The sequence below is a fragment of the Coffea arabica genome, chromosome 11e, assembly GCF_036785885.1.
Source record: "Coffea arabica cultivar ET-39 chromosome 11e, Coffea Arabica ET-39 HiFi, whole genome shotgun sequence".
NCBI classification, from domain to species: Eukaryota; Viridiplantae; Streptophyta; class Magnoliopsida; order Gentianales; family Rubiaceae; genus Coffea; species Coffea arabica.
In genome coordinates, this window is record NC_092331.1 from 34,348,665 (window position 1) to 34,374,918 (window position 26,254).

The 26,254-nt window shown below is 42.2% G+C and overlaps 48 non-coding genes and 1 pseudogene across 48 annotated transcripts; all 49 read left to right on the forward strand.

Moving 5' to 3' along the window:
• The first annotated feature begins 196 nt into the window (after positions 1 to 196).
• On the forward strand, positions 197 to 315 carry LOC140023311 (5S ribosomal RNA). The gene has a single exon (XR_011827281.1). It is a non-coding gene; the product is annotated as a 5S ribosomal RNA (ribosomal RNA).
• A 416-nt stretch (positions 316 to 731) lies between these two features.
• Positions 732 to 849, forward strand: LOC140025146 (5S ribosomal RNA; annotated as a pseudogene).
• Positions 850 to 1,262: 413 nt separating this feature from the next.
• LOC140023583 (5S ribosomal RNA) lies at positions 1,263 to 1,381 on the forward strand. Its single transcript, XR_011827552.1, has one exon. It is a non-coding gene; the product is annotated as a 5S ribosomal RNA (ribosomal RNA).
• Positions 1,382 to 1,797: 416 nt separating this feature from the next.
• On the forward strand, positions 1,798 to 1,916 carry LOC140021898 (5S ribosomal RNA). The gene has a single exon (XR_011825880.1). It is a non-coding gene; the product is annotated as a 5S ribosomal RNA (ribosomal RNA).
• Positions 1,917 to 2,332: 416 nt separating this feature from the next.
• On the forward strand, positions 2,333 to 2,451 carry LOC140024847 (5S ribosomal RNA). Its single transcript, XR_011828823.1, has one exon. It is a non-coding gene; the product is annotated as a 5S ribosomal RNA (ribosomal RNA).
• Positions 2,452 to 2,865: 414 nt separating this feature from the next.
• LOC140024663 (5S ribosomal RNA) lies at positions 2,866 to 2,984 on the forward strand. The gene has a single exon (XR_011828639.1). It is a non-coding gene; the product is annotated as a 5S ribosomal RNA (ribosomal RNA).
• Positions 2,985 to 3,401: 417 nt separating this feature from the next.
• Positions 3,402 to 3,520, forward strand: LOC140032194 (5S ribosomal RNA). The gene has a single exon (XR_011836119.1). It is a non-coding gene; the product is annotated as a 5S ribosomal RNA (ribosomal RNA).
• A 415-nt stretch (positions 3,521 to 3,935) lies between these two features.
• LOC140021899 (5S ribosomal RNA) lies at positions 3,936 to 4,054 on the forward strand. Its single transcript, XR_011825881.1, has one exon. It is a non-coding gene; the product is annotated as a 5S ribosomal RNA (ribosomal RNA).
• A 416-nt stretch (positions 4,055 to 4,470) lies between these two features.
• LOC140024848 (5S ribosomal RNA) lies at positions 4,471 to 4,589 on the forward strand. Its single transcript, XR_011828824.1, has one exon. It is a non-coding gene; the product is annotated as a 5S ribosomal RNA (ribosomal RNA).
• A 414-nt stretch (positions 4,590 to 5,003) lies between these two features.
• LOC140024664 (5S ribosomal RNA) lies at positions 5,004 to 5,122 on the forward strand. Its single transcript, XR_011828640.1, has one exon. It is a non-coding gene; the product is annotated as a 5S ribosomal RNA (ribosomal RNA).
• A 416-nt stretch (positions 5,123 to 5,538) lies between these two features.
• LOC140032195 (5S ribosomal RNA) lies at positions 5,539 to 5,657 on the forward strand. The gene has a single exon (XR_011836120.1). It is a non-coding gene; the product is annotated as a 5S ribosomal RNA (ribosomal RNA).
• A 416-nt stretch (positions 5,658 to 6,073) lies between these two features.
• LOC140021878 (5S ribosomal RNA) lies at positions 6,074 to 6,192 on the forward strand. Its single transcript, XR_011825859.1, has one exon. It is a non-coding gene; the product is annotated as a 5S ribosomal RNA (ribosomal RNA).
• Positions 6,193 to 6,608: 416 nt separating this feature from the next.
• On the forward strand, positions 6,609 to 6,727 carry LOC140024228 (5S ribosomal RNA). The gene has a single exon (XR_011828201.1). It is a non-coding gene; the product is annotated as a 5S ribosomal RNA (ribosomal RNA).
• A 415-nt stretch (positions 6,728 to 7,142) lies between these two features.
• On the forward strand, positions 7,143 to 7,261 carry LOC140024371 (5S ribosomal RNA). The gene has a single exon (XR_011828344.1). It is a non-coding gene; the product is annotated as a 5S ribosomal RNA (ribosomal RNA).
• A 416-nt stretch (positions 7,262 to 7,677) lies between these two features.
• On the forward strand, positions 7,678 to 7,796 carry LOC140023312 (5S ribosomal RNA). Its single transcript, XR_011827282.1, has one exon. It is a non-coding gene; the product is annotated as a 5S ribosomal RNA (ribosomal RNA).
• Positions 7,797 to 8,212: 416 nt separating this feature from the next.
• LOC140021879 (5S ribosomal RNA) lies at positions 8,213 to 8,331 on the forward strand. Its single transcript, XR_011825861.1, has one exon. It is a non-coding gene; the product is annotated as a 5S ribosomal RNA (ribosomal RNA).
• Positions 8,332 to 8,747: 416 nt separating this feature from the next.
• Positions 8,748 to 8,866, forward strand: LOC140023054 (5S ribosomal RNA). Its single transcript, XR_011827026.1, has one exon. It is a non-coding gene; the product is annotated as a 5S ribosomal RNA (ribosomal RNA).
• A 415-nt stretch (positions 8,867 to 9,281) lies between these two features.
• On the forward strand, positions 9,282 to 9,400 carry LOC140024372 (5S ribosomal RNA). The gene has a single exon (XR_011828345.1). It is a non-coding gene; the product is annotated as a 5S ribosomal RNA (ribosomal RNA).
• A 416-nt stretch (positions 9,401 to 9,816) lies between these two features.
• LOC140023313 (5S ribosomal RNA) lies at positions 9,817 to 9,935 on the forward strand. Its single transcript, XR_011827283.1, has one exon. It is a non-coding gene; the product is annotated as a 5S ribosomal RNA (ribosomal RNA).
• Positions 9,936 to 10,351: 416 nt separating this feature from the next.
• Positions 10,352 to 10,470, forward strand: LOC140024229 (5S ribosomal RNA). Its single transcript, XR_011828202.1, has one exon. It is a non-coding gene; the product is annotated as a 5S ribosomal RNA (ribosomal RNA).
• Positions 10,471 to 10,886: 416 nt separating this feature from the next.
• On the forward strand, positions 10,887 to 11,005 carry LOC140024850 (5S ribosomal RNA). Its single transcript, XR_011828826.1, has one exon. It is a non-coding gene; the product is annotated as a 5S ribosomal RNA (ribosomal RNA).
• A 414-nt stretch (positions 11,006 to 11,419) lies between these two features.
• Positions 11,420 to 11,538, forward strand: LOC140024665 (5S ribosomal RNA). Its single transcript, XR_011828641.1, has one exon. It is a non-coding gene; the product is annotated as a 5S ribosomal RNA (ribosomal RNA).
• Positions 11,539 to 11,954: 416 nt separating this feature from the next.
• On the forward strand, positions 11,955 to 12,073 carry LOC140023314 (5S ribosomal RNA). Its single transcript, XR_011827284.1, has one exon. It is a non-coding gene; the product is annotated as a 5S ribosomal RNA (ribosomal RNA).
• Positions 12,074 to 12,489: 416 nt separating this feature from the next.
• Positions 12,490 to 12,608, forward strand: LOC140024230 (5S ribosomal RNA). Its single transcript, XR_011828203.1, has one exon. It is a non-coding gene; the product is annotated as a 5S ribosomal RNA (ribosomal RNA).
• Positions 12,609 to 13,024: 416 nt separating this feature from the next.
• On the forward strand, positions 13,025 to 13,143 carry LOC140024851 (5S ribosomal RNA). The gene has a single exon (XR_011828827.1). It is a non-coding gene; the product is annotated as a 5S ribosomal RNA (ribosomal RNA).
• Positions 13,144 to 13,557: 414 nt separating this feature from the next.
• Positions 13,558 to 13,676, forward strand: LOC140024667 (5S ribosomal RNA). Its single transcript, XR_011828643.1, has one exon. It is a non-coding gene; the product is annotated as a 5S ribosomal RNA (ribosomal RNA).
• Positions 13,677 to 14,092: 416 nt separating this feature from the next.
• Positions 14,093 to 14,211, forward strand: LOC140023315 (5S ribosomal RNA). Its single transcript, XR_011827285.1, has one exon. It is a non-coding gene; the product is annotated as a 5S ribosomal RNA (ribosomal RNA).
• Positions 14,212 to 14,627: 416 nt separating this feature from the next.
• On the forward strand, positions 14,628 to 14,746 carry LOC140021900 (5S ribosomal RNA). Its single transcript, XR_011825882.1, has one exon. It is a non-coding gene; the product is annotated as a 5S ribosomal RNA (ribosomal RNA).
• Positions 14,747 to 15,162: 416 nt separating this feature from the next.
• LOC140024852 (5S ribosomal RNA) lies at positions 15,163 to 15,281 on the forward strand. Its single transcript, XR_011828828.1, has one exon. It is a non-coding gene; the product is annotated as a 5S ribosomal RNA (ribosomal RNA).
• Positions 15,282 to 15,695: 414 nt separating this feature from the next.
• On the forward strand, positions 15,696 to 15,814 carry LOC140024668 (5S ribosomal RNA). The gene has a single exon (XR_011828644.1). It is a non-coding gene; the product is annotated as a 5S ribosomal RNA (ribosomal RNA).
• Positions 15,815 to 16,230: 416 nt separating this feature from the next.
• LOC140032196 (5S ribosomal RNA) lies at positions 16,231 to 16,349 on the forward strand. Its single transcript, XR_011836121.1, has one exon. It is a non-coding gene; the product is annotated as a 5S ribosomal RNA (ribosomal RNA).
• Positions 16,350 to 16,765: 416 nt separating this feature from the next.
• LOC140021880 (5S ribosomal RNA) lies at positions 16,766 to 16,884 on the forward strand. The gene has a single exon (XR_011825862.1). It is a non-coding gene; the product is annotated as a 5S ribosomal RNA (ribosomal RNA).
• Positions 16,885 to 17,300: 416 nt separating this feature from the next.
• LOC140024231 (5S ribosomal RNA) lies at positions 17,301 to 17,419 on the forward strand. Its single transcript, XR_011828204.1, has one exon. It is a non-coding gene; the product is annotated as a 5S ribosomal RNA (ribosomal RNA).
• A 415-nt stretch (positions 17,420 to 17,834) lies between these two features.
• On the forward strand, positions 17,835 to 17,953 carry LOC140024373 (5S ribosomal RNA). The gene has a single exon (XR_011828346.1). It is a non-coding gene; the product is annotated as a 5S ribosomal RNA (ribosomal RNA).
• A 416-nt stretch (positions 17,954 to 18,369) lies between these two features.
• On the forward strand, positions 18,370 to 18,488 carry LOC140023317 (5S ribosomal RNA). Its single transcript, XR_011827287.1, has one exon. It is a non-coding gene; the product is annotated as a 5S ribosomal RNA (ribosomal RNA).
• Positions 18,489 to 18,904: 416 nt separating this feature from the next.
• LOC140021881 (5S ribosomal RNA) lies at positions 18,905 to 19,023 on the forward strand. The gene has a single exon (XR_011825863.1). It is a non-coding gene; the product is annotated as a 5S ribosomal RNA (ribosomal RNA).
• A 416-nt stretch (positions 19,024 to 19,439) lies between these two features.
• On the forward strand, positions 19,440 to 19,558 carry LOC140023055 (5S ribosomal RNA). Its single transcript, XR_011827027.1, has one exon. It is a non-coding gene; the product is annotated as a 5S ribosomal RNA (ribosomal RNA).
• A 414-nt stretch (positions 19,559 to 19,972) lies between these two features.
• Positions 19,973 to 20,091, forward strand: LOC140024669 (5S ribosomal RNA). Its single transcript, XR_011828645.1, has one exon. It is a non-coding gene; the product is annotated as a 5S ribosomal RNA (ribosomal RNA).
• A 416-nt stretch (positions 20,092 to 20,507) lies between these two features.
• LOC140032197 (5S ribosomal RNA) lies at positions 20,508 to 20,626 on the forward strand. The gene has a single exon (XR_011836122.1). It is a non-coding gene; the product is annotated as a 5S ribosomal RNA (ribosomal RNA).
• A 416-nt stretch (positions 20,627 to 21,042) lies between these two features.
• LOC140021882 (5S ribosomal RNA) lies at positions 21,043 to 21,161 on the forward strand. Its single transcript, XR_011825864.1, has one exon. It is a non-coding gene; the product is annotated as a 5S ribosomal RNA (ribosomal RNA).
• A 416-nt stretch (positions 21,162 to 21,577) lies between these two features.
• LOC140024232 (5S ribosomal RNA) lies at positions 21,578 to 21,696 on the forward strand. Its single transcript, XR_011828205.1, has one exon. It is a non-coding gene; the product is annotated as a 5S ribosomal RNA (ribosomal RNA).
• A 416-nt stretch (positions 21,697 to 22,112) lies between these two features.
• On the forward strand, positions 22,113 to 22,231 carry LOC140023318 (5S ribosomal RNA). Its single transcript, XR_011827288.1, has one exon. It is a non-coding gene; the product is annotated as a 5S ribosomal RNA (ribosomal RNA).
• A 416-nt stretch (positions 22,232 to 22,647) lies between these two features.
• LOC140024233 (5S ribosomal RNA) lies at positions 22,648 to 22,766 on the forward strand. The gene has a single exon (XR_011828206.1). It is a non-coding gene; the product is annotated as a 5S ribosomal RNA (ribosomal RNA).
• A 416-nt stretch (positions 22,767 to 23,182) lies between these two features.
• On the forward strand, positions 23,183 to 23,301 carry LOC140024853 (5S ribosomal RNA). The gene has a single exon (XR_011828829.1). It is a non-coding gene; the product is annotated as a 5S ribosomal RNA (ribosomal RNA).
• A 414-nt stretch (positions 23,302 to 23,715) lies between these two features.
• LOC140024670 (5S ribosomal RNA) lies at positions 23,716 to 23,834 on the forward strand. The gene has a single exon (XR_011828646.1). It is a non-coding gene; the product is annotated as a 5S ribosomal RNA (ribosomal RNA).
• A 416-nt stretch (positions 23,835 to 24,250) lies between these two features.
• On the forward strand, positions 24,251 to 24,369 carry LOC140023319 (5S ribosomal RNA). Its single transcript, XR_011827289.1, has one exon. It is a non-coding gene; the product is annotated as a 5S ribosomal RNA (ribosomal RNA).
• Positions 24,370 to 24,785: 416 nt separating this feature from the next.
• Positions 24,786 to 24,904, forward strand: LOC140024234 (5S ribosomal RNA). The gene has a single exon (XR_011828207.1). It is a non-coding gene; the product is annotated as a 5S ribosomal RNA (ribosomal RNA).
• Positions 24,905 to 25,320: 416 nt separating this feature from the next.
• On the forward strand, positions 25,321 to 25,439 carry LOC140024854 (5S ribosomal RNA). The gene has a single exon (XR_011828830.1). It is a non-coding gene; the product is annotated as a 5S ribosomal RNA (ribosomal RNA).
• Positions 25,440 to 25,853: 414 nt separating this feature from the next.
• Positions 25,854 to 25,972, forward strand: LOC140024671 (5S ribosomal RNA). The gene has a single exon (XR_011828647.1). It is a non-coding gene; the product is annotated as a 5S ribosomal RNA (ribosomal RNA).
• The last annotated feature ends 282 nt before the right edge of the window (positions 25,973 to 26,254 follow it).

Sequence of the window (26,254 nt, forward strand, 5' to 3'; positions counted from 1 at the left end):
GATGACAATTTATTGTTGCGCGATGAGGGAAAAAAACAGGGTGCAAATCAATAACAAAAAAAAATATGAAAGCAAATAAACAAAAGGATAAGAAAAAAATGCTTGAATTGACGCTTAAAATGAATTTCGGTCTAGAAAAGCCACACTGCTTCGCAGGACGGGGTAGTTTAAAAGAATAAAGCGAAAGGAACATGGCGGGTACGATCATACCAGCACTAATGCACCGGATCACATCAGAACTCCGAAGTTAAGCATGCTTGGGCGAGAGTAGTACTAGGATGGGTGACCCCCTGGGAATTCCTCTTGTTGCACCCCTCTCTTTTTTCTTTCGAAATTCAAATTTTCTATTCGTTCTTTATCCTGTAGTAATTTAGGTCCTTCGGAACGATTGCTTTATATTTTGCTTCTTCTCGAAGCATGAAGGCGGATCTGAAGGCGCGAGACAAATCAGGAACGGTACGGCTCGATCAAAGCCCGAATCGTCGCTCAAGTTTGTCGGCGCAAATGTATCAGCGCAAGCGTGAAGGATTGATTTCATGATAATTTAGAGTTGCGGGATGATGGAAAAAAACAGGGGGAAAATCAATAACAAAAAAAATTATGAAAGCAAATAAATAAAAGGATAATAGGAAAATGCTTGAATTGACGCTTAAAATGAATTTCGGTCATGAAAAGCCACACTGCTTCGCAGGACGGGGTAGTTTAAAAGAATAAAGCGAAAGGAATATGGCGGGTGCGATCATACCAGCACTAATGCACCGGATCCCTTCAGAACTTCGAAATTAAGCGTGTTTGGGCGAGAGTAGCACTTGGATTGGTGAACCCTGGGAAGTCCTCGTGTTGCACCCCTCTCTTTTTTGTTTCGAAATCCAAATTTCCTATTCGTTCTTTATCCTGTAGTAATTTAGCTCCGTCGGAACGATTGCTTAATATTTTGCTTCTTGTCGAAGCGTGAAGGAGGATCTGAAGGCACGAGACAAATCAGGAACGGTACGGCTCGATCAAAGCCCGGATCGTCGCTCAAATTTGTCGGCGCAAATGTATCACCGCAAGCGTGAAGGATTGATTTCATGATAATTTAGAGTTGCGGGATGATGGAAAAAAACAGGGTGCAAATCAATAACAAAAAAATATAAAGTAAATAAATAAAAGGATAAGAGGAAAATGCTTCAATTGACGCTTAAAATGAATTCCGGTCTAGAAAAGCCACACTGCTTCGCTGGACGGGGTAGTTTAAAAGAATAAAGCGAAAGAAACGTTGTGGGTGCGATCATACCAGCACTAATGCACCGTATCCCATCAGAACTCCGAATTTAAGCGTGCTTGGGCGTGAGTAGTACTAGGATGGGTGACCCCCTGGGAATTCCTCTTGTTGCACCCCTCTCTTTTTTGTTTCGAAATTCAAATTTTCTATTCGTTCTTTATCCTGTAGTAATTTAGGTCCTTCGGAATGATTGCTTTATATTTTGCTTCTTCTCGAAGCATGAAGGCGGATCTGAAGGCGCGAGACAAATCAGGAACGGTACGGCTCGATCAAAGCCCGGATCGTCGCTCAAATTTGTCGGCGCAAATGTATCAGCGCAAGCGTGAAGGATTGATTTCATGATAATTTAGAGTTGCGGGATGATGGAAAAAAACAGGGGGCAAATCAATAACAAAAAAAAATATGAAAGCAAATAAATAAAAGGATAATAGGAAAATGCTTGAATTGACGCTTAAAATGAATTTCGGTCTAGAAAAGCCACACTGTTTCGCAGGACGGGGTAGTTTAAAAGAATAATGCGAAAGGAACATGGCGGGTGCGATCATACCAGCACTAATGCACCGGATCCCATCAGAACTTCGAAGTTAAGCATGCTTGGGCGAGAGTAGTACTAGGATGGTTGACCCCCTGGGAATTCCTCTTGTTGCACCCCTCTCTTTTTTGTTTCGAAATTCAAATTTTCTATTCGTTCTTTATCCTGTAGTAATTTAGGTCCTTCGGAACGATTGCTTTATATTTTGCTTCTTCTCGAAGCATGAAGGCGGATCTGAAGGCGCGAGACAAATCAGGAACGGTACGGCTCGATCAAAGCCCGAATCGTCGCTCAAGTTTGTCGGCGCAAATGTATCAGCGCAAGCGTGAAGGATTGATTTCATGATAATTTAGAGTTGCGGGATGATGGAAAAAAACAGGGGGCAAATCAATAACAAAAAAAATTATGAAAGCAAATAAATAAAAGGATAATAGGAAAATGCTTGAATTGACGCTTAAAATGAATTTCGGTCATGAAAAGCCACACTGCTTCGCAGGACGGGGTAGTTTAAAACAATAAATCGAAAGGATTATGGCGGGTGCGATCATACCAGCACTAATGCACCGGATCCCATCAGAACTTCGAAATTAAGCGTGTTTGGGCGAGAGTAGAACTTGGATTGGTGACCCCCTGGGAAGTCCTCGTGTTGCACCCCTCTCTTTTTTGTTTCGAAATCCAAATTTCCTATTCGTTCTTTATCCTGTAGTAATTTAGCTCCGTCGGAACGATTGCTTAATATTTTGCTTCTTGTCGAAGCGTGAAGGAGGATCTGAAGGCGCGAGACAAATCAGGAACGGTACGGCTCGATCAAAGCCCGGATCGTCGCTCAAATTTGTCGGCGCAAATGTATCACAGCAAGCGTGAAGGATTGATTTCATGATAATTTAGAGTTGCGGGATGATGGAAAAAAACAGGGTGCAAATCAATAACAAAAAAAATATAAAGTAAATAAATAAAAGGATAAGAGGAAAATGCTTCAATTGACGCTTAAAATGAATTCCGGTCTAGAAAAGCCACACTGCTTCGCTGGACGGGGTAGTTTAAAAGAATAAAGCGAAAGGAACGTTGTGGGTGCGATCATACCAGCACTAATGCACCGTATCCCATCAGAACTCCGAATTTAAGCGTGCTTGGGCGTGAGCAGTATTAGGATGGGTGACCCCCTGGGAATTCCTCTTGTTGCACCCCCCTCTTTTTTGTTTCGAAATTCAAATTTTCTATTCGTTCTTTATCCTGTAGTAATTTAGGTCCTTCGGAACGATTGCTTTATATTTTGCTTCTTCTCGAAGCATGAAGGCGGATCTGAAGGCGCGAGAGAATTCAGGAACGGTACGGCTCGATCAAAGCCCGGATCATCGCTCAAATTTGTCGGCGCAAATGTATCAGCGCTAGCGTGATGGATTGATTTCATGACAATTTATTGTTGCGCGATGAGGGAAAAAAACAGGGTGCAAATCAAAAACAAAAAAAAAATATGAAATCAAATAAATAAAAGGATAAGAGAAAAATGCTTGAATTGACGCTTAAAATGAATTTCGGTCTAGAAAAGCCACACTGCTTCGCAGGACGGGGTAGTTTAAAAGAATAAAGCGAAAGGAATATGGCGGGTGCGATCATACCAGCACTAATGCACCGGATCCCATCAGAACTCCGAAGTTAAGCATGCTTGGGCGAGAGTAGTACTAGGATGGGTTACCCCCTGGGAATTCCTCTTGTTGCACCCCTCTTTTTTTGGTTTCGAAATTCAAATTTTCTATTCGTTCTTTATCCTGTAGTAATTTAGGTCCTTCGGAACGATGCTTTATATTTTGCTTCTTCTCGAAGCATGAAGGCGGATCTGAAGGCGCGAGACAAATCAGGAACGGTACGGCTCGATCAAAGCCCGGATCGTCGCTCAAATTTGTCGGCGCAAATGTATCAGCGCAAGCGTGAAGGATTGATTTCATGATAATTTAGAGTTGCGGGATGATGGAAAAAAACAGGGGGCAAATCAATAACAAAAAAAAATATGAAAGCAAATAAATAAAAGGATAATAGGAAAATGCTTGAATTGACGCTTAAAATGAATTTCGGTCTAGAAAAGCCACACTGCTTCGCAGGACGGGGTAGTTTAAAAGAATAATGCGAAAGGAACATGGCGGGTGCGATCATACCAGCACTAATGCACCGGATCCCATCAGAACTTCGAAGTTAAGCATGCTTGGGCGAGAGTAGTACTAGGATGGTTGACCCCCTGGGAATTCCTCTTGTTGCACCCCTCTCTTTTTTGTTTCGAAATTCAAATTTTCTATTCGTTCTTTATCCTGTAGTAATTTAGGTCCTTCGGAACGATTGCTTTATATTTTGCTTCTTCTCGAAGCATGAAGGCGGATCTGAAGGCGCGAGACAAATCAGGAACGGTACGGCTCGATCAAAGCCCGAATCGTCGCTCAAGTTTGTCGGCGCAAATGTATCAGCGCAAGCGTGAAGGATTGATTTCATGATAATTTAGAGTTGCGGGATGATGGAAAAAAACAGGGGGCAAATCAATAACAAAAAAAATTATGAAAGCAAATAAATAAAAGGATAATAGGAAAATGCTTGAATTGACGCTTAAAATGAATTTCGGTCATGAAAAGCCACACTGCTTCGCAGGACGGGGTAGTTTAAAACAATAAATCGAAAGGATTATGGCGGGTGCGATCATACCAGCACTAATGCACCGGATCCCATCAGAACTTCGAAATTAAGCGTGTTTGGGCGAGAGTAGAACTTGGATTGGTGACCCCCTGGGAAGTCCTCGTGTTGCACCCCTCTCTTTTTTGTTTCGAAATCCAAATTTCCTATTCGTTCTTTATCCTGTAGTAATTTAGCTCCGTCGGAACGATTGCTTAATATTTTGCTTCTTGTCGAAGCGTGAAGGAGGATCTGAAGGCGCGAGACAAATCAGGAACGGTACGGCTCGATCAAAGCCCGGATCGTCGCTCAAATTTGTCGGCGCAAATGTATCACAGCAAGCGTGAAGGATTGATTTCATGATAATTTAGAGTTGCGGGATGATGGAAAAAAACAGGGTGCAAATCAATAACAAAAAAAATATAAAGTAAATAAATAAAAGGATAAGAGGAAAATGCTTCAATTGACGCTTAAAATGAATTCCGGTCTAGAAAAGCCACACTGCTTCGCTGGACGGGGTAGTTTAAAAGAATAAAGCGAAAGGAACGTTGTGGGTGCGATCATACCAGCACTAATGCACCGTATCCCATCAGAACTCCGAATTTAAGCGTGCTTGGGCGTGAGCAGTATTAGGATGGGTGACCCCCTGGGAATTCCTCTTGTTGCACCCCCCTCTTTTTTGTTTCGAAATTCAAATTTTCTATTCGTTCTTTATCCTGTAGTAATTTAGGTCCTTCGGAACGATTGCTTTATATTTTACTTCTTCTCGAAGCATGAAGGCGGATCTGAAGGCGCGAGAGAATTCAGGAACGGTACGGCTCGATCAAAGCCCGGATCATCGCTCAAATTTGTCGGCGCAAATGTATCAGCGCTAGCGTGATGGATTGATTTCATGACAATTTATTGTTGCGCGATGAGGGAAAAAAACAGGGTGCAAATCAAAAACAAAAAAAAATATGAAATCAAATAAATAAAAGGATAAGAGAAAAATGCTTGAATTGACGCTTAAAATGAATTTCGGTCTAGAAAAGCCACACTGCTTCGCAGGACGGGGTAGTTTAAAAGAATAAAGCGAAAGGAATATGGCGGGTGCGATCATACCAGCACTAATGCACCGGATCCCATCAGAACTCCGAAGTTAAGCATGCTTGGGCGAGAGTAGTACTAGGATGGGTTACCCCCTGGGAATTCCTCTTGTTGCACCCCTCTTTTTTTGGTTTCGAAATTCAAATTTTCTATTCGTTCTTTATCCTGTAGTAATTTAGGTCCTTCGGAACGATTGCTTTATATTTTGCTTCTTCTCGAAGCATGAAGGCGGATCTGAAGGCGCGAGACAAATCAGGAACGGTACGGCTCGATCAAAGCCCGGATCGTCGCTCAAATTTGTCGGCGCAAATGTATCAGCGCAAGCGTGAAGGATTGATTTCATGATAATTTAGAGTTGCGGGATGATGGAAAAAAACAGGGGGCAAATCAATAACAAAAAAAAATATGAAAGCAAATAAATAAAAGGATAATAGGAAAATGCTTGAATTGACGCTTAAAATGAATTTCGGTCTAGAAAAGCCACACTGCTTCGCAGGACGGGGTAGTTTAAAAGAATAATGCGAAAGGAACATGGCGGGTGCGATCATACCAGCACTAATGCACCGGATCACATCAGAACTTCGAAGTTAAGCATGCTTGGGCGAGAGTAGTACTAGGATGGGTGACCCCCTGGGAATTCCTCTTGTTGCACCCCTCTCTTTTTTGTTTCGAAATTCAAATTTTCTATTCGTTCTTTATCCTGTAGTAATTTAGGTCCTTCGGAACGATTGCTTTATATTTTGCTTCTTCTCGAAGCATGAAGGCGGATCTGAAGGCGCGAGACAAATCAGGAACGGTACGGCTCGATCAAAGCCCGAATCGTCGCTCAAATTTGTCGGCGCAAATGTATCAGCTCAAGCGTGAAGGATTGATTTCATGATAATTTAGAGTTGCGGGATGATGGAAAAAAACAGGGGGCAAATCAATAACAAAAAAAAATATGAAAGCAAATAAATAAAAGGATAATAGGAAAATGCTTGAATTGACGCTTAAAATGAATTTCGGTCTAGAAAAGCCACACTGCTTCGCAGGACGGGGTAGTTTAAAAGAATAAAGCGAAAGGAATATGGCGGGTGCGATCATACCAGCACTAATGCACCGGATCCCATCAGAACTTCGAAATTAAGCGTGTTTGGGCGAGAGTAATACTTGGATTGGTGACCCCCTGGGAAGTCCTCGTGTTGCACCCCTCTCTTTTTTGTTTCGAAATCCAAATTTCCTATTCGTTCTTTATCCTGTAGTAATTTAGCTCCGTCGGAACGATTGCTTAATATTTTGCTTCTTGTCGAAGCGTGAAGGAGGATCTGAAGGCGCGAGACAAATCAGGAACGGTACGGCTCGATCAAAGCCCGGATCGTCGCTCAAATTTGTCGGCGCAAATGTATCACCGCAAGCGTGAAGGATTGATTTCATGATAATTTAGAGTTGCGGGATGATGGAAAAAAACAGGGTGCAAATCAATAACAAAAAAAAATATAAAGTAAATAAATAAAAGAATAAGAGGAAAATGCTTCAATTGACGCTTAAAATGAATTCCGGTCTAGAAAAGCCACACTGCTTCGCAGGACGGGGTAGTTTAAAAGAATAAAGCGAAAGAAACGTTGTGGGTGCGATCATACCAGCACTAATGCACCGTATCCCATCAGAACTCCGAAGTTAAGCGTGCTTGGGCGTGAGCAGTATTAGGATGGGTGACCCCCTGGGAATTCCTCTTCTTGCACCCCTCTCTTTTTTGTTTCGAAATTCAAATTTTCTATTCGTTCTTTATCCTGTTGTAATTTAGGTCCTTCGGAACGATTGCTTTATATTTTGCTTCTTCTCGAAGCATGAAGGCGGATCTGAAGGCGCGAGAGAAATCAGGAACGGTACGGCTCGATCAAAGCTCGGATCATCGCTCAAATTTGTCGGCGCAAATTTATTTGCGCTAGCGTGATGGATTGATTTGATGACAATTTATTGTTGCGCGATGAGGGAAAAAAACAGGGTGCAAATCAATAACAAAAAAAAATATGAAAGCAAATAAACAAAAGGATAAGAAAAAAATGCTTGAATTGACGCTTAAAATGAATTTCGGTCTAGAAAAGCCACACTGCTTCGCAGGACGGGGTAGTTTAAAAGAATAAAGCGAAAGGAACATGGCGGGTACGATCATACCAGCACTAATGCACCGGATCACATCAGAACTCCGAAGTTAAGCATGCTTGGGCGAGAGTAGTACTAGGATGGGTGACCCCCTGGGAATTCCTCTTGTTGCACCCCTCTCTTTTTTCTTTCGAAATTCAAATTTTCTATTCGTTCTTTATCCTGTAGTAATTTAGGTCCTTCGGAACGATTGCTTTATATTTTGCTTCTTCTCGAAGCATGAAGGCGGATCTGAAGGCGCGAGACAAATCAGGAACGGTACGGCTCGATCAAAGCCCGGATCGTCGCTCAAATTTGTCGGCGCAAATGTATCAGCGCAAGCGTGAAGGATTGATTTCATGATAATTTAGAGTTGCGGGATGATGGAAAAAAACAAGGGGCAAATCAATAACAAAAAAAAATATGAAAGCAAATAAATAAAAGGATAATAGGAAAATGCTTGAATTGACGCTTAAAATGAATTTCGGTCTAGAAAAGCCACACTGCTTCGCAGGACGGGGTAGTTTAAAAGAATAATGCGAAAGGAACATGGCGGGTGCGATCATACCAGCACTAATGCACCGGATCACATCAGAACTTCGAAGTTAAGCATGCTTGGGCGAGAGTAGTACTAGGATGGGTGACCCCCTGGGAATTCCTCTTGTTGCACCCCTCTCTTTTTTGTTTCGAAATTCAAATTTTCTATTCGTTCTTTATCCTGTAGTAATTTAGGTCCTTCGGAACGATTGCTTTATATTTTGCTTCTTCTCGAAGCATGAAGGCGGATCTGAAGGCGCGAGACAAATCAGGAACGGTACGGCTCGATCAAAGCCCGAATCGTCGCTCAAATTTGTCGGCGCAAATGTATCAGCTCAAGCGTGAAGGATTGATTTCATGATAATTTAGAGTTGCGGGATGATGGAAAAAAACAGGGGGCAAATCAATAACAAAAAAAAATATGAAAGCAAATAAATAAAAGGATAATAGGAAAATGCTTGAATTGACGCTTAAAATGAATTTCGGTCTAGAAAAGCCACACTGCTTCGCAGGACGGGGTAGTTTAAAAGAATAAAGCGAAAGGAATATGGCGGGTGCGATCATACCAGCACTAATGCACCGGATCCCATCAGAACTTCGAAATTAAGCGTGTTTGGGCGAGAGTAGTACTTGGATTGGTGACCCCCTGGGAAGTCCTCGTGTTGCACCCCTCTCTTTTTTGTTTCGAAATCCAAATTTCCTATTCGTTCTTTATCCTGTAGTAATTTAGCTCCGTCGGAACGATTGCTTAATATTTTGCTTCTTGTCGAAGCGTGAAGGAGGATCTGAAGGCGCGAGACAAATCAGGAACGGTACGGCTCGATCAAAGCCCGGATCGTCGCTCAAATTTGTCGGCGCAAATGTATCACCGCAAGCGTGAAGGATTGATTTCATGATAATTTAGAGTTGCGGGATGATGGAAAAAAACAGGGTGCAAATCAATAACAAAAAAAAATATAAAGTAAATAAATAAAAGAATAAGAGGAAAATGCTTCAATTGACGCTTAAAATGAATTCCGGTCTAGAAAAGCCACACTGCTTCGCTGGACGGGGTAGTTTAAAAGAATAAAGCGAAAGAAACGTTGTGGGTGCGATCATACCAGCACTAATGCACCGTATCCCATCAGAACTCCGAAGTTAAGCGTGCTTGGGCGTGAGCAGTATTAGGATGGGTGACCCCCTGGGAATTCCTCTTCTTGCACCCCTCTCTTTTTTGTTTCGAAATTCAAATTTTCTATTCGTTCTTTATCCTGTTGTAATTTAGGTCCTTCGGAACGATTGCTTTATATTTTGCTTCTTCTCGAAGCATGAAGGCGGATCTGAAGGCGCGAGAGAATTCAGGAACGGTACGGCTCGATCAAAGCCCGGATCATCGCTCAAATTTGTCGGCGCAAATGTATTTGCGCTAGCGTGATGGATTGATTTGATGACAATTTATTGTTGCGCGATGAGGGAAAAAAACAGGGTGCAAATCAATAACAAAAAAAAATATGAAAGCAAATAAACAAAAGGATAAGAAAAAAATGCTTGAATTGACGCTTAAAATGAATTTCGGTCTAGAAAAGCCACACTGCTTCGCAGGACGGGGTAGTTTAAAAGAATAAAGCGAAAGGAACATGGCGGGTACGATCATACCAGCACTAATGCACCGGATCACATCAGAACTCCGAAGTTAAGCATGCTTGGGCGAGAGTAGTACTAGGATGGGTGACCCCCTGGGAATTCCTCTTGTTGCACCCCTCTCTTTTTTCTTTCGAAATTCAAATTTTCTATTCGTTCTTTATCCTGTAGTAATTTAGGTCCTTCGGAACGATTGCTTTATATTTTGCTTCTTCTCGAAGCATGAAGGCGGATCTGAAGGCGCGAGACAAATCAGGAACGGTACGGCTCGATCAAAGCCCGGATCGTCGCTCAAATTTGTCGGCGCAAATGTATCAGCGCAAGCGTGAAAGATTGATTTCATGATAATTTAGAGTTGCGGGATGATGGAAAAAAACAGGGGGTAAATTAATGACAAAAAAAAATATGAAAGCAAATAAATAAAAGGATAATAGGAAAATGCTTGAATTGACGCTTAAAATGAATTTCGGTCTAGAAAAGCCACACTGCTTCGCAGGACGGGGTAGTTTAAAAGAATAAAGCGAAAGGAATATGGCGGGTGCGATCATACCAGCACTAATGCACCGGATCCCATCAGAACTTCGAAATTAAGCGTGTTTGGGCGAGAGTAATACTTGGATTGGTGACCCCCTGGGAAGTCCTCGTGTTGCACCCCTCTCTTTTTTGTTTCGAAATCCAAATTTCCTATTCGTTCTTTATCCTGTAGTAATTTAGCTCCGTCGGAACGATTGCTTAATATTTTGCTTCTTGTCGAAGCGTGAAGGAGGATCTGAAGGCGCGAGACAAATCAGGAACGGTACGGCTCGATCAAAGCCCGGATCGTCGCTCAAATTTGTCGGCGCAAATGTATCAGCGCAAGCGTGAAGGATTGATTTCATGATAATTTAGAGTTGCGGGATGGTGGAAAAAAACAGGGGGCAAATCAATAACAAAAAAAATTATGAAAGCAAATAAATAAAAGGATAATAGGAAAATGCTTGAATTGACGCTTAAAATGAATTTCGGTCTAGAAAAGCCACACTGCTTCGCAGGACGGGGTAGTTTAAAACAATAAAGCGAAAGGATTATGGCGGGTGCGATCATACCAGCACTAATGCACCGGATCCCATCAGAACTTCGAAATTAAGCGTGTTTGGGCGAGAGTAGAACTTGGATTGGTGACCCCCTGGGAAGTCCTCGTGTTGCACCCCTCTCTTTTTTGTTTCGAAATCCAAATTTGCTATTCGTTCTTTATCCTGTAGTAATTTAGCTCCGTCGGAACGATTGCTTAATATTTTGCTTCTTGTCGAAGCGTGAAGGAGGATCTGAAGGCGCGAGACAAATCAGGAACGGTACGGCTCGATCAAAGCCCGGATCGTCGCTCAAATTTGTCGGCGCAAATGTATCACCGCAAGCGTGAAGGATTAATTTCATGATAATTTAGAGTTGCGGGATGATGGAAAAAAACAGGGTGCAAATCAATAACAAAAAAAATATAAAGTAAATAAATAAAAGGATAAGAGGAAAATGCTTCAATTGACGCTTAAAATGAATTCCGGTCTAGAAAAGCCACACTGCTTCGCTGGACGGGGTAGTTTAAAAGAATAAAGCGAAAGGAACGTTGTGGGTGCGATCATACCAGCACTAATGCACCGTATCCCATCAGAACTCCGAATTTAAGCGTGCTTGGGCGTGAGCAGTATTAGGATGGGTGACCCCCTGGGAATTCCTCTTGTTGCACCCCTCTCTTTTTTGTTTCGAAATTCAAATTTTCTATTCGTTCTTTATCCTGTAGTAATTTAGGTCCTTCGGAACGATTGCTTTATATTTTGCTTCTTCTCGAAGCATGAAGGCGGATCTGAAGGCGCGAGAGAATTCAGGAACGGTACGGCTCGATCAAAGCCCGGATCATCGCTCAAATTTGTCGGCGCAAATGTATTTGCGCTAGCGTGATGGATTGATTTGATGACAATTTATTGTTGCGCGATGAGGGAAAAAAACAGGGTGCAAATCAATAACAAAAAAAAATATGAAAGCAAATAAACAAAAGGATAAGAAAAAAATGCTTGAATTGACGCTTAAAATGAATTTCGGTCTAGAAAAGCCACACTGCTTCGCAGGACGGGGTAGTTTAAAAGAATAAAGCGAAAGGAACATGGCGGGTACGATCATACCAGCACTAATGCACCGGATCACATCAGAACTCCGAAGTTAAGCATGCTTGGGCGAGAGTAGTACTAGGATGGGTGACCCCCTGGGAATTCCTCTTGTTGCACCCCTCTCTTTTTTCTTTCGAAATTCAAATTTTCTATTCGTTCTTTATCCTGTAGTAATTTAGGTCCTTCGGAACGATTGCTTTATATTTTGCTTCTTCTCGAAGCATGAAGGCGGATCTGAAGGCGCGAGACAAATCAGGAACGGTACGGCTCGATCAAAGCCCGGATCGTCGCTCAAATTTGTCGGCGCAAATGTATCAGCGCAAGCGTGAAAGATTGATTTCATGATAATTTAGAGTTGCGGGATGATGGAAAAAAACAGGGGGTAAATTAATGACAAAAAAAAATATGAAAGCAAATAAATAAAAGGATAATAGGAAAATGCTTGAATTGACGCTTAAAATGAATTTCGGTCTAGAAAAGCCACACTGCTTCGCAGGACGGGGTAGTTTAAAAGAATAAAGCGAAAGGAATATGGCGGGTGCGATCATACCAGCACTAATGCACCGGATCCCATCAGAACTTCGAAATTAAGCGTGTTTGGGCGAGAGTAATACTTGGATTGGTGACCCCCTGGGAAGTCCTCGTGTTGCACCCCTCTCTTTTTTGTTTCGAAATCCAAATTTCCTATTCGTTCTTTATCCTGTGGTAATTTAGCTCCGTCGGAACGATTGCTTAATATTTTGCTTCTTGTCGAAGCGTGAAGGAGGATCTGAAGGCGCGAGACAAATCAGGAACGGTACGGCTCGATCAAAGCCCGGATCGTCGCTCAAATTTGTCGGCGCAAATGTATCAGCGCAAGCGTGAAGGATTGATTTCATGATAATTTAGAGTTGCGGGATGGTGGAAAAAAACAGGGGGCAAATCAATAACAAAAAAAATTATGAAAGCAAATAAATAAAAGGATAATAGGAAAATGCTTGAATTGACGCTTAAAATGAATTTCGGTCTAGAAAAGCCACACTGCTTCGCAGGACGGGGTAGTTTAAAACAATAAAGCGAAAGGATTATGGCGGGTGCGATCATACCAGCACTAATGCACCGGATCCCATCAGAACTTCGAAATTAAGCGTGTTTGGGCGAGAGTAGAACTTGGATTGGTGACCCCCTGGGAAGTCCTCGTGTTGCACCCCTCTCTTTTTTGTTTCGAAATCCAAATTTCCTATTCGTTCTTTATCCTGTAGTAATTTAGCTCCGTCGGAACGATTGCTTAATATTTTGCTTCTTGTCGAAGCGTGAAGGAGGATCTGAAGGCGCGAGACAAATCAGGAACGGTACGGCTCGATCAAAGCCCGGATCGTCGCTCAAATTTGTCGGCGCAAATGTATCACCGCAAGCGTGAAGGATTAATTTCATGATAATTTAGAGTTGCGGGATGATGGAAAAAAACAGGGTGCAAATCAATAACAAAAAAAATATAAAGTAAATAAATAAAAGGATAAGAGGAAAATGCTTCAATTGACGCTTAAAATGAATTCCGGTCTAGAAAAGCCACACTGCTTCGCTGGACGGGGTAGTTTAAAAGAATAAAGCGAAAGGAACGTTGTGGGTGCGATCATACCAGCACTAATGCACCGTATCCCATCAGAACTCCGAATTTAAGCGTGCTTGGGCGTGAGCAGTATTAGGATGGGTGACCCCCTGGGAATTCCTCTTGTTGCACCCCTCTCTTTTTTGTTTCGAAATTCAAATTTTCTATTCGTTCTTTATCCTGTAGTAATTTAGGTCCTTCGGAACGATTGCTTTATATTTTGCTTCTTCTCGAAGCATGAAGGCGGATCTGAAGGCGCGAGAGAATTCAGGAACGGTACGGCTCGATCAAAGCCCGGATCATCGCTCAAATTTGTCGGCGCAAATGTATTTGCGCTAGCGTGATGGATTGATTTGATGACAATTTATTGTTGCGCGATGAGGGAAAAAAACAGGGTGCAAATCAATAACAAAAAAAAATATGAAAGCAAATAAACAAAAGGATAAGAAAAAAATGCTTGAATTGACGCTTAAAATGAATTTCGGTCTAGAAAAGCCACACTGCTTCGCAGGACGGGGTAGTTTAAAAGAATAAAGCGAAAGGAACATGGCGGGTACGATCATACCAGCACTAATGCACCGGATCACATCAGAACTCCGAAGTTAAGCATGCTTGGGCGAGAGTAGTACTAGGATGGGTGACCCCCTGGGAATTCCTCTTGTTGCACCCCTCTCTTTTTTCTTTCGAAATTCAAATTTTCTTTTCGTTCTTTATCCTGTAGTAATTTAGGTCCTTCGGAACGATTGCTTTATATTTTGCTTCTTCTCGAAGCATGAAGGCGGATCTGAAGGCGCGAGACAAATCAGGAACGGTACGGCTCGATCAAAGCCCGGATCGTCGCTCAAATTTGTCGGCGCAAATGTATCAGCGCAAGCGTGAAGGATTGATTTCATGATAATTTAGAGTTGCGGGATGATGGAAAAAAACAGGGGGCAAATCAATAACAAAAAAAAATATGAAAGCAAATAAATAAAAGGATAATAGGAAAATGCTTGAATTGACGCTTAAAATGAATTTCGGTCTAGAAAAGCCACACTGCTTCGCAGGACGGGGTAGTTTAAAAGAATAATGCGAAAGGAACATGGCGGGTGCGATCATACCAGCACTAATGCACCGGATCCCATCAGAACTTCGAAGTTAAGCATGCTTGGGCGAGAGTAGTACTAGGATGGTTGACCCCCTGGGAATTCCTCTTGTTGCACCCCTCTCTTTTTTGTTTCGAAATTCAAATTTTCTATTCGTTCTTTATCCTGTAGTAATTTAGGTCCTTCGGAACGATTGCTTTATATTTTGCTTCTTCTCGAAGCATGAAGGCGGATCTGAAGGCGCGAGACAAATCAGGAACGGTACGGCTCGATCAAAGCCCGAATCGTCGCTCAAGTTTGTCGGCGCAAATGTATCAGCGCAAGCGTGAAGGATTGATTTCATGATAATTTAGAGTTGCGGGATGATGGAAAAAAACAGGGGGCAAATCAATAACAAAAAAAATTATGAAAGCAAATAAATAAAAGGATAATAGGAAAATGCTTGAATTGACGCTTAAAATGAATTTCGGTCATGAAAAGCCACACTGCTTCGCAGGACGGGGTAGTTTAAAACAATAAATCGAAAGGATTATGGCGGGTGCGATCATACCAGCACTAATGCACCGGATCCCATCAGAACTTCGAAATTAAGCGTGTTTGGGCGAGAGTAGAACTTGGATTGGTGACCCCCTGGGAAGTCCTCGTGTTGCACCCCTCTCTTTTTTGTTTCGAAATCCAAATTTCCTATTCGTTCTTTATCCTGTAGTAATTTAGCTCCGTCGGAACGATTGCTTAATATTTTGCTTCTTGTCGAAGCGTGAAGGAGGATCTGAAGGCGCGAGACAAATCAGGAACGGTACGGCTCGATCAAAGCCCGGATCGTCGCTCAAATTTGTCGGCGCAAATGTATCACAGCAAGCGTGAAGGATTGATTTCATGATAATTTAGAGTTGCGGGATGATGGAAAAAAACAGGGTGCAAATCAATAACAAAAAAAATATAAAGTAAATAAATAAAAGGATAAGAGGAAAATGCTTCAATTGACGCTTAAAATGAATTCCGGTCTAGAAAAGCCACACTGCTTCGCTGGACGGGGTAGTTTAAAAGAATAAAGCGAAAGGAACGTTGTGGGTGCGATCATACCAGCACTAATGCACCGTATCCCATCAGAACTCCGAATTTAAGCGTGCTTGGGCGTGAGCAGTATTAGGATGGGTGACCCCCTGGGAATTCCTCTTGTTGCACCCCCCTCTTTTTTGTTTCGAAATTCAAATTTTCTATTCGTTCTTTATCCTGTAGTAATTTAGGTCCTTCGGAACGATTGCTTTATATTTTACTTCTTCTCGAAGCATGAAGGCGGATCTGAAGGCGCGAGAGAATTCAGGAACGGTACGGCTCGATCAAAGCCCGGATCATCGCTCAAATTTGTCGGCGCAAATGTATCAGCGCTAGCGTGATGGATTGATTTCATGACAATTTATTGTTGCGCGATGAGGGAAAAAAACAGGGTGCAAATCAAAAACAAAAAAAAATATGAAATCAAATAAATAAAAGGATAAGAGAAAAATGCTTGAATTGACGCTTAAAATGAATTTCGGTCTAGAAAAGCCACACTGCTTCGCAGGACGGGGTAGTTTAAAAGAATAAAGCGAAAGGAATATGGCGGGTGCGATCATACCAGCACTAATGCACCGGATCCCATCAGAACTCCGAAGTTAAGCATGCTTGGGCGAGAGTAGTACTAGGATGGGTTACCCCCTGGGAATTCCTCTTGTTGCACCCCTCTTTTTTTGGTTTCGAAATTCAAATTTTCTATTCGTTCTTTATCCTGTAGTAATTTAGGTCCTTCGGAACGATTGCTTTATATTTTGCTTCTTCTCGAAGCATGAAGGCGGATCTGAAGGCGCGAGACAAATCAGGAACGGTACGGCTCGATCAAAGCCCGGATCGTCGCTCAAATTTGTCGGCGCAAATGTATCAGCGCAAGCGTGAAGGATTGATTTCATGATAATTTAGAGTTGCGGGATGATGGAAAAAAACAGGGGGCAAATCAATAACAAAAAAAAATATGAAAGCAAATAAATAAAAGGATAATAGGAAAATGCTTGAATTGACGCTTAAAATGAATTTCGGTCTAGAAAAGCCACACTGCTTCGCAGGACGGGGTAGTTTAAAAGAATAATGCGAAAGGAACATGGCGGGTGCGATCATACCAGCACTAATGCACCGGATCACATCAGAACTTCGAAGTTAAGCATGCTTGGGCGAGAGTAGTACTAGGATGGGTGACCCCCTGGGAATTCCTCTTGTTGCACCCCTCTCTTTTTTGTTTCGAAATTCAAATTTTCTATTCGTTCTTTATCCTGTAGTAATTTAGGTCCTTCGGAACGATTGCTTTATATTTTGCTTCTTCTCGAAGCATGAAGGCGGATCTGAAGGCGCGAGACAAATCAGGAACGGTACGGCTCGATCAAAGCCCGAATCGTCGCTCAAATTTGTCGGCGCAAATGTATCAGCTCAAGCGTGAAGGATTGATTTCATGATAATTTAGAGTTGCGGGATGATGGAAAAAAACAGGGGGCAAATCAATAACAAAAAAAAATATGAAAGCAAATAAATAAAAGGATAATAGGAAAATGCTTGAATTGACGCTTAAAATGAATTTCGGTCTAGAAAAGCCACACTGCTTCGCAGGACGGGGTAGTTTAAAAGAATAAAGCGAAAGGAATATGGCGGGTGCGATCATACCAGCACTAATGCACCGGATCCCATCAGAACTTCGAAATTAAGCGTGTTTGGGCGAGAGTAATACTTGGATTGGTGACCCCCTGGGAAGTCCTCGTGTTGCACCCCTCTCTTTTTTGTTTCGAAATCCAAATTTCCTATTCGTTCTTTATCCTGTAGTAATTTAGCTCCGTCGGAACGATTGCTTAATATTTTGCTTCTTGTCGAAGCGTGAAGGAGGATCTGAAGGCGCGAGACAAATCAGGAACGGTACGGCTCGATCAAAGCCCGGATCGTCGCTCAAATTTGTCGGCGCAAATGTATCACCGCAAGCGTGAAGGATTGATTTCATGATAATTTAGAGTTGCGGGATGATGGAAAAAAACAGGGTGCAAATCAATAACAAAAAAAAATATAAAGTAAATAAATAAAAGAATAAGAGGAAAATGCTTCAATTGACGCTTAAAATGAATTCCGGTCTAGAAAAGCCACACTGCTTCGCAGGACGGGGTAGTTTAAAAGAATAAAGCGAAAGAAACGTTGTGGGTGCGATCATACCAGCACTAATGCACCGTATCCCATCAGAACTCCGAAGTTAAGCGTGCTTGGGCGTGAGCAGTATTAGGATGGGTGACCCCCTGGGAATTCCTCTTCTTGCACCCCTCTCTTTTTTGTTTCGAAATTCAAATTTTCTATTCGTTCTTTATCCTGTTGTAATTTAGGTCCTTCGGAACGATTGCTTTATATTTTGCTTCTTCTCGAAGCATGAAGGCGGATCTGAAGGCGCGAGAGAAATCAGGAACGGTACGGCTCGATCAAAGCTCGGATCATCGCTCAAATTTGTCGGCGCAAATTTATTTGCGCTAGCGTGATGGATTGATTTGATGACAATTTATTGTTGCGCGATGAGGGAAAAAAACAGGGTGCAAATCAATAACAAAAAAAAATATGAAAGCAAATAAACAAAAGGATAAGAAAAAAATGCTTGAATTGACGCTTAAAATGAATTTCGGTCTAGAAAAGCCACACTGCTTCGCAGGACGGGGTAGTTTAAAAGAATAAAGCGAAAGGAACATGGCGGGTACGATCATACCAGCACTAATGCACCGGATCACATCAGAACTCCGAAGTTAAGCATGCTTGGGCGAGAGTAGTACTAGGATGGGTGACCCCCTGGGAATTCCTCTTGTTGCACCCCTCTCTTTTTTCTTTCGAAATTCAAATTTTCTATTCGTTCTTTATCCTGTAGTAATTTAGGTCCTTCGGAACGATTGCTTTATATTTTGCTTCTTCTCGAAGCATGAAGGCGGATCTGAAGGCGCGAGACAAATCAGGAACGGTACGGCTCGATCAAAGCCCGGATCGTCGCTCAAATTTGTCGGCGCAAATGTATCAGCGCAAGCGTGAAGGATTGATTTCATGATAATTTAGAGTTGCGGGATGATGGAAAAAAACAAGGGGCAAATCAATAACAAAAAAAAATATGAAAGCAAATAAATAAAAGGATAATAGGAAAATGCTTGAATTGACGCTTAAAATGAATTTCGGTCTAGAAAAGCCACACTGCTTCGCAGGACGGGGTAGTTTAAAAGAATAATGCGAAAGGAACATGGCGGGTGCGATCATACCAGCACTAATGCACCGGATCACATCAGAACTTCGAAGTTAAGCATGCTTGGGCGAGAGTAGTACTAGGATGGGTGACCCCCTGGGAATTCCTCTTGTTGCACCCCTCTCTTTTTTGTTTCGAAATTCAAATTTTCTATTCGTTCTTTATCCTGTAGTAATTTAGGTCCTTCGGAACGATTGCTTTATATTTTGCTTCTTCTCGAAGCATGAAGGCGGATCTGAAGGCGCGAGACAAATCAGGAACGGTACGGCTCGATCAAAGCCCGAATCGTCGCTCAAATTTGTCGGCGCAAATGTATCAGCTCAAGCGTGAAGGATTGATTTCATGATAATTTAGAGTTGCGGGATGATGGAAAAAAACAGGGGGCAAATCAATAACAAAAAAAAATAAGAAAGCAAATAAATAAAAGGATAATAGGAAAATGCTTGAATTGACGCTTAAAATGAATTTCGGTCTAGAAAAGCCACACTGCTTCGCAGGACGGGGTAGTTTAAAAGAATAAAGCGAAAGGAATATGGCGGGTGCGATCATACCAGCACTAATGCACCGGATCCCATCAGAACTTCGAAATTAAGCGTGTTTGGGCGAGAGTAGTACTTGGATTGGTGACCCCCTGGGAAGTCCTCGTGTTGCACCCCTCTCTTTTTTGTTTCGAAATCCAAATTTCCTATTCGTTCTTTATCCTGTAGTAATTTAGCTCCGTCGGAACGATTGCTTAATATTTTGCTTCTTGTCGAAGCGTGAAGGAGGATCTGAAGGCGCGAGACAAATCAGGAACGGTACGGCTCGATCAAAGCCCGGATCGTCGCTCAAATTTGTCGGCGCAAATGTATCACAGCAAGCGTGAAGGATTGATTTCATGATAATTTAGAGTTGCGGGATGATGGAAAAAAACAGGGTGCAAATCAATAACAAAAAAAATATAAAGTAAATAAATAAAAGGATAAGAGGAAAATGCTTCAATTGACGCTTAAAATGAATTCCGGTCTAGAAAAGCCACACTGCTTCGCTGGACGGGGTAGTTTAAAAGAATAAAGCGAAAGGAACGTTGTGGGTGCGATCATACCAGCACTAATGCACCGTATCCCATCAGAACTCCGAATTTAAGCGTGCTTGGGCGTGAGCAGTATTAGGATGGGTGACCCCCTGGGAATTCCTCTTGTTGCACCCCCCTCTTTTTTGTTTCGAAATTCAAATTTTCTATTCGTTCTTTATCCTGTAGTAATTTAGGTCCTTCGGAACGATTGCTTTATATTTTACTTCTTCTCGAAGCATGAAGGCGGATCTGAAGGCGCGAGAGAATTCAGGAACGGTACGGCTCGATCAAAGCCCGGATCATCGCTCAAATTTGTCGGCGCAAATGTATCAGCGCTAGCGTGATGGATTGATTTCATGACAATTTATTGTTGCGCGATGAGGGAAAAAAACAGGGTGCAAATCAAAAACAAAAAAAAATATGAAATCAAATAAATAAAAGGATAAGAGAAAAATGCTTGAATTGACGCTTAAAATGAATTTCGGTCTAGAAAAGCCACACTGCTTCGCAGGACGGGGTAGTTTAAAAGAATAAAGCGAAAGGAATATGGCGGGTGCGATCATACCAGCACTAATGCACCGGATCCCATCAGAACTCCGAAGTTAAGCATGCTTGGGCGAGAGTAGTACTAGGATGGGTTACCCCCTGGGAATTCCTCTTGTTGCACCCCTCTTTTTTTGGTTTCGAAATTCAAATTTTCTATTCGTTCTTTATCCTGTAGTAATTTAGGTCCTTCGGAACGATTGCTTTATATTTTGCTTCTTCTCGAAGCATGAAGGCGGATCTGAAGGCGCGAGACAAATCAGGAACGGTACGGCTCGATCAAAGCCCGGATCGTCGCTCAAATTTGTCGGCGCAAATGTATCAGCGCAAGCGTGAAGGATTGATTTCATGATAATTTAGAGTTGCGGGATGATGGAAAAAAACAGGGGGCAAATCAATAACAAAAAAAAATATGAAAGCAAATAAATAAAAGGATAATAGGAAAATGCTTGAATTGACGCTTAAAATGAATTTCGGTCTAGAAAAGCCACACTGCTTCGCAGGACGGGGTAGTTTAAAAGAATAATGCGAAAGGAACATGGCGGGTGCGATCATACCAGCACTAATGCACCGGATCACATCAGAACTTCGAAGTTAAGCATGCTTGGGCGAGAGTAGTACTAGGATGGGTGACCCCCTGGGAATTCCTCTTGTTGCACCCCTCTCTTTTTTGTTTCGAAATTCAAATTTTCTATTCGTTCTTTATCCTGTAGTAATTTAGGTCCTTCGGAACGATTGCTTTATATTTTGCTTCTTCTCGAAGCATGAAGGCGGATCTGAAGGCGCGAGACAAATCAGGAACGGTACGGCTCGATCAAAGCCCGAATCGTCGCTCAAATTTGTCGGCGCAAATGTATCAGCTCAAGCGTGAAGGATTGATTTCATGATAATTTAGAGTTGCGGGATGATGGAAAAAAACAGGGGGCAAATCAATAACAAAAAAAAATATGAAAGCAAATAAATAAAAGGATAATAGGAAAATGCTTGAATTGACGCTTAAAATGAATTTCGGTCTAGAAAAGCCACACTGCTTCGCAGGACGGGGTAGTTTAAAAGAATAAAGCGAAAGGAATATGGCGGGTGCGATCATACCAGCACTAATGCACCGGATCCCATCAGAACTTCGAAATTAAGCGTGTTTGGGCGAGAGTAATACTTGGATTGGTGACCCCCTGGGAAGTCCTCGTGTTGCACCCCTCTCTTTTTTGTTTCGAAATCCAAATTTCCTATTCGTTCTTTATCCTGTGGTAATTTAGCTCCGTCGGAACGATTGCTTAATATTTTGCTTCTTGTCGAAGCGTGAAGGAGGATCTGAAGGCGCGAGACAAATCAGGAACGGTACGGCTCGATCAAAGCCCGGATCGTCGCTCAAATTTGTCGGCGCAAATGTATCAGCGCAAGCGTGAAGGATTGATTTCATGATAATTTAGAGTTGCGGGATGGTGGAAAAAAACAGGGGGCAAATCAATAACAAAAAAAATTATGAAAGCAAATAAACAAAAGGATAAGAAAAAAATGCTTGAATTGACGCTTAAAATGAATTTCGGTCTAGAAAAGCCACACTGCTTCGCAGGACGGGGTAGTTTAAAAGAATAAAGCGAAAGGAACATGGCGGGTACGATCATACCAGCACTAATGCACCGGATCACATCAGAACTCCGAAGTTAAGCATGCTTGGGCGAGAGTAGTACTAGGATGGGTGACCCCCTGGGAATTCCTCTTGTTGCACCCCTCTCTTTTTTCTTTCGAAATTCAAATTTTCTATTCGTTCTTTATCCTGTAGTAATTTAGGTCCTTCGGAACGATTGCTTTATATTTTGCTTCTTCTCGAAGCATGAAGGCGGATCTGAAGGCGCGAGACAAATCAGGAACGGTACGGCTCGATCAAAGCCCGGATCGTCGCTCAAATTTGTCGGCGCAAATGTATCAGCGCAAGCGTGAAAGATTGATTTCATGATAATTTAGAGTTGCGGGATGATGGAAAAAAACAGGGGGTAAATTAATGACAAAAAAAAATATGAAAGCAAATAAATAAAAGGATAATAGGAAAATGCTTGAATTGACGCTTAAAATGAATTTCGGTCTAGAAAAGCCACACTGCTTCGCAGGACGGGGTAGTTTAAAAGAATAAAGCGAAAGGAATATGGCGGGTGCGATCATACCAGCACTAATGCACCGGATCCCATCAGAACTTCGAAATTAAGCGTGTTTGGGCGAGAGTAATACTTGGATTGGTGACCCCCTGGGAAGTCCTCGTGTTGCACCCCTCTCTTTTTTGTTTCGAAATCCAAATTTCCTATTCGTTCTTTATCCTGTAGTAATTTAGCTCCGTCGGAACGATTGCTTAATATTTTGCTTCTTGTCGAAGCGTGAAGGAGGATCTGAAGGCGCGAGACAAATCAGGAACGGTACGGCTCGATCAAAGCCCGGATCGTCGCTCAAATTTGTCGGCGCAAATGTATCAGCGCAAGCGTGAAGGATTGATTTCATGATAATTTAGAGTTGCGGGATGGTGGAAAAAAACAGGGGGCAAATCAATAACAAAAAAAATTATGAAAGCAAATAAATAAAAGGATAATAGGAAAATGCTTGAATTGACGCTTAAAATGAATTTCGGTCTAGAAAAGCCACACTGCTTCGCAGGACGGGGTAGTTTAAAACAATAAAGCGAAAGGATTATGGCGGGTGCGATCATACCAGCACTAATGCACCGGATCCCATCAGAACTTCGAAATTAAGCGTGTTTGGGCGAGAGTAGAACTTGGATTGGTGACCCCCTGGGAAGTCCTCGTGTTGCACCCCTCTCTTTTTTGTTTCGAAATCCAAATTTGCTATTCGTTCTTTATCCTGTAGTAATTTAGCTCCGTCGGAACGATTGCTTAATATTTTGCTTCTTGTCGAAGCGTGAAGGAGGATCTGAAGGCGCGAGACAAATCAGGAACGGTACGGCTCGATCAAAGCCCGGATCGTCGCTCAAATTTGTCGGCGCAAATGTATCACCGCAAGCGTGAAGGATTAATTTCATGATAATTTAGAGTTGCGGGATGATGGAAAAAAACAGGGTGCAAATCAATAACAAAAAAAATATAAAGTAAATAAATAAAAGGATAAGAGGAAAATGCTTCAATTGACGCTTAAAATGAATTCCGGTCTAGAAAAGCCACACTGCTTCGCTGGACGGGGTAGTTTAAAAGAATAAAGCGAAAGGAACGTTGTGGGTGCGATCATACCAGCACTAATGCACCGTATCCCATCAGAACTCCGAATTTAAGCGTGCTTGGGCGTGAGCAGTATTAGGATGGGTGACCCCCTGGGAATTCCTCTTGTTGCACCCCTCTCTTTTTTGTTTCGAAATTCAAATTTTCTATTCGTTCTTTATCCTGTAGTAATTTAGGTCCTTCGGAACGATTGCTTTATATTTTGCTTCTTCTCGAAGCATGAAGGCGGATCTGAAGGCGCGAGAGAATTCAGGAACGGTACGGCTCGATCAAAGCCCGGATCATCGCTCAAATTTGTCGGCGCAAATGTATTTGCGCTAGCGTGATGGATTGATTTGATGACAATTTATTGTTGCGCGATGAGGGAAAAAAACAGGGTGCAAATCAATAACAAAAAAAAATATGAAAGCAAATAAACAAAAGGATAAGAAAAAAATGCTTGAATTGACGCTTAAAATGAATTTCGGTCTAGAAAAGCCACACTGCTTCGCAGGACGGGGTAGTTTAAAAGAATAAAGCGAAAGGAACATGGCGGGTACGATCATACCAGCACTAATGCACCGGATCACATCAGAACTCCGAAGTTAAGCATGCTTGGGCGAGAGTAGTACTAGGATGGGTGACCCCCTGGGAATTCCTCTTGTTGCACCCCTCTCTTTTTTGTTTCGAAATTCAAATTTTCTATTCGTTCTTTATCCTGTAGTAATTTAGGTCCTTCGGAACGATTGCTTTATATTTTGCTTCTTCTCGAAGCATGAAGGCGGATCTGAAGGCGCGAGACAAATCAGGAACGGTACGGCTCGATCAAAGCCCGGATCGTCGCTCAAATTTGTCGGCGCAAATGTATCAGCGCAAGCGTGAAAGATTGATTTCATGATAATTTAGAGTTGCGGGATGATGGAAAAAAACAGGGGGTAAATTAATGACAAAAAAAAATATGAAAGCAAATAAATAAAAGGATAATAGGAAAATGCTTGAATTGACGCTTAAAATGAATTTCGGTCTAGAAAAGCCACACTGCTTCGCAGGACGGGGTAGTTTAAAAGAATAAAGCGAAAGGAATATGGCGGGTGCGATCATACCAGCACTAATGCACCGGATCCCATCAGAACTTCGAAATTAAGCGTGTTTGGGCGAGAGTAATACTTGGATTGGTGACCCCCTGGGAAGTCCTCGTGTTGCACCCCTCTCTTTTTTGTTTCGAAATCCAAATTTCCTATTCGTTCTTTATCCTGTGGTAATTTAGCTCCGTCGGAACGATTGCTTAATATTTTGCTTCTTGTCGAAGCGTGAAGGAGGATCTGAAGGCGCGAGACAAATCAGGAACGGTACGGCTCGATCAAAGCCCGGATCGTCGCTCAAATTTGTCGGCGCAAATGTATCAGCGCAAGCGTGAAGGATTGATTTCATGATAATTTAGAGTTGCGGGATGGTGGAAAAAAACAGGGGGCAAATCAATAACAAAAAAAATTATGAAAGCAAATAAATAAAAGGATAATAGGAAAATGCTTGAATTGACGCTTAAAATGAATTTCGGTCTAGAAAAGCCACACTGCTTCGCAGGACGGGGTAGTTTAAAACAATAAAGCGAAAGGATTATGGCGGGTGCGATCATACCAGCACTAATGCACCGGATCCCATCAGAACTTCGAAATTAAGCGTGTTTGGGCGAGAGTAGAACTTGGATTGGTGACCCCCTGGGAAGTCCTCGTGTTGCACCCCTCTCTTTTTTGTTTCGAAATCCAAATTTCCTATTCGTTCTTTATCCTGTAGTAATTTAGCTCCGTCGGAACGATTGCTTAATATTTTGCTTCTTGTCGAAGCGTGAAGGAGGATCTGAAGGCGCGAGACAAATCAGGAACGGTACGGCTCGATCAAAGCCCGGATCGTCGCTCAAATTTGTCGGCGCAAATGTATCACCGCAAGCGTGAAGGATTAATTTCATGATAATTTAGAGTTGCGGGATGATGGAAAAAAACAGGGTGCAAATCAATAACAAAAAAAATATAAAGTAAATAAATAAAAGGATAAGAGGAAAATGCTTCAATTGACGCTTAAAATGAATTCCGGTCTAGAAAAGCCACACTGCTTCGCTGGACGGGGTAGTTTAAAAGAATAAAGCGAAAGGAACGTTGTGGGTGCGATCATACCAGCACTAATGCACCGTATCCCATCAGAACTCCGAATTTAAGCGTGCTTGGGCGTGAGCAGTATTAGGATGGGTGACCCCCTGGGAATTCCTCTTGTTGCACCCCTCTCTTTTTTGTTTCGAAATTCAAATTTTCTATTCGTTCTTTATCCTGTAGTAATTTAGGTCCTTCGGAACGATTGCTTTATATTTTGCTTCTTCTCGAAGCATGAAGGCGGATCTGAAGGCGCGAGAGAATTCAGGAACGGTACGGCTCGATCAAAGCCCGGATCATCGCTCAAATTTGTCGGCGCAAATGTATTTGCGCTAGCGTGATGGATTGATTTGATGACAATTTATTGTTGCGCGATGAGGGAAAAAAACAGGGTGCAAATCAATAACAAAAAAA